The sequence below is a fragment of the Plectropomus leopardus genome, unplaced genomic scaffold (genome assembly GCF_008729295.1).
Source record: "Plectropomus leopardus isolate mb unplaced genomic scaffold, YSFRI_Pleo_2.0 unplaced_scaffold23022, whole genome shotgun sequence".
NCBI lineage: Eukaryota > Metazoa > Chordata > Actinopteri > Perciformes > Serranidae > Plectropomus > Plectropomus leopardus.
In genome coordinates, this window is record NW_024624962.1 from 1 (window position 1) to 2,518 (window position 2,518).

The following is a 2,518-nucleotide window of genomic DNA, read 5'->3' on the forward strand; positions in this document are numbered from 1 at the left end:
ATTTATGGTCTGATCTTCTCATGGCTGACGGAGACACTTTAAGGTTTTGATTTTGGTTCACAATTACAACTTTAATTCTTTTTTAATGTCATATTTCAATGTTTGAATTTACTTTTGTATCCAGATAGGCAGCTGTCAGATATTGTAGTCTGAACCATAAAAATCAGATCATGTTCTTGCAGTGTGAATACAGCTGGTGTTTAAGTCTCAGTCTTATAATGGTTCATCTTCTAGAGCTTTGTCCTCTATTTGCCAATTCTGTCATTCACTTTCTTCGCCACCTGGTCACATGAAACACAAAAAAAAAAACATCCTGAAATATCCTGAACACAGAACAATGTGAAGAAAATATAGGCAGAGGAAAGAGTCTCTGGAGATAAATACACCGCCAAACATTTCCCATGGATCATAAGTGACGATTGAAAGGGATTTTTTGTTTTACCTGATTTTTTGTTAGGCAAATGCTGCATATTAAACCTTTAAGTATGAAAGGTTTCAAACATAACTTACATAAAGGGATTAGTTCTGATTTTTTAAAGTGGGGCTGTATTATATACTTATGAATAGTTAATGTATTAGATACTGTAGCTGGTGGTCGACACTGCCTCTTTGCAGAAACAGAGGGGGCACACAGCCCAAAGCTCAGTATTACTTGGCTGTAAAGAGGGTCAATATCAAAACATATTTTAGTCAATTTAAAAAAGGCCTACCTAAAAAAAATCGTATCAGTCTAAGAGGATGCAGTACTGAGTTTTCACCTCTTTACCTTGCTGTCACACAGCCTTTTCCTTTGGCACTACATGTTCCCAACCATGTAATTTCTCTATTCCTGCACAGAAGCCCAACAGAGCCGTCCACAGTATAAAGCCGCTGGTTAGCTGTTTGAGTCAAACTTTTGGCGGTTTATAGAAGAGACAACAAATACAAGAGTGATTATGACAGCGATGATGTAATGGGGTTCACCGTGGAGACAAAAGGGATACTTTAACTAACTAGTGTACAGAGTAGGAGAACTTTTGAGGAGGGAGACCTAACCGGCCAAAAATGAGACAGAGAGGGGACATTTCTTTCGAAGCAGAAGCTAATTGTGTACTGTTAACACAGAAACTGCTGCTGCCTGGAGTTGGTAACTACACAACCTCAGCATCTGTCTAAATCAGAGGATGTCAGCTCTTCACACTTCACTGGTTGTTTTGTGAATCTTTTCCATTTATCTGTAGGTATTTATTGTAATTTTACATGGTTGGGTTCAGCATTGTTCTCTGGTGTTGACGGTTTGCGGTGGCTTTATATAATTCTCCTGAGAGAAATGTTCACTACAAACACAGAGTTGTTTCAGTCTTGCAAGTGAAGTGTTTACATCTGTATTTAGTTTAAATGGTCACAGCAGTTTTCATTTCTTTGTCTGAACAGCCAGCAAAAATACAAGCATGTGAAATCTTTAGAAATGTGAGGTTTTGTTTCAGTGGGATTGCATAACAGTCTGTAACAGTACTTTGTGAGTCAAACAGCTGTGCTGCAACTTGATATTGACTCAATCGGGCTTCTGCCTAAGAATAAGGAAGTTATGAGAAAATGCAGTACCAAAGAAAAGGGCAGAGTCACAGAGAAGTAAAGCAGTGAAAACACTCTCAATACAGATTGATAATGATTTTTTTTTGGGGTAAACCTTTTTAAAGTGGTTAAAAGGATATTGACAGCCTCTATACGGCAATGTAATTGATTTGATTTGATATTTATTTATTTCAAACAATGGAAAAAGTATTATACAAAAACAGATTAACACAGTTACAGACAAGGAAATTCTGAGCTTTTGGGTACGAGTCCCGTCTGTTCTTGTAAACAGGCAGTGCATTGGACCCACTTCAGAATTCCCAAACTATCTCTTTTTTTAGGTTTTAGCTTTGTGGGCTACACACCCAAATACTTAAGAGTCTAAAAAATGTGTTTTTGTGAAGCCCACACCACAAAAACGTATTACACACTACTGTGAAGAATGTAGTCGGGTGTAATGGGTCATGTGAAGGAGGCTATTGGCTGACTACTTTAAGTTTTTGTACCAGAAGAATCTTTTTTTTTTTTTTTTAACTTTTTCCTTGACATACAAATTGTATTATGACCTACCCTTAAGTTATGATTTGAACAGTTAATGAAAATCACTAAGACATTGAACAGTCTGTAACATGTTTTTTTTTTTAAATGAGCTAATTACCAGCAGTCTGCCGTAGTGTTAAAAAGATGTCACTATTAACAAATAGTATATATCTATCTTACTGAAACACTGACCTCATTGTTATCAGGAAAAGATCCCTTCTCAAGCTTGGAGTAGATCAGCTCATCCTTAAATGTGACCTCAAAGCTGCCTGTGAGGGTGAAAAATGAGACGGCACAAATGAAAATCCATCTATGTCAGCTCAATATGTAGTTTATTATGTACACACAATATCTGCATTGGCATCGCAGCCAGTAAAACAGGTTTTATCTGAGAAGCTGGAGACAGTGTGTCACTGCTAAAAGG

The 2,518-nt window shown here is 37.1% G+C and overlaps 1 long non-coding RNA gene across 1 annotated transcript; it reads right to left on the reverse strand.

The window, feature by feature from the left end:
- Window positions 1–248: 248 nt before the first annotated feature.
- On the reverse strand, window positions 249–2,369 carry LOC121966083. Its single transcript, XR_006107558.1, has 2 exons — window positions 2,287–2,369; window positions 249–281 (listed from the first exon to the last, which is right to left on the reverse strand). It is a non-coding gene; the product is annotated as an uncharacterized LOC121966083 (long non-coding RNA).
- Window positions 2,370–2,518: the final 149 nt, after the last annotated feature.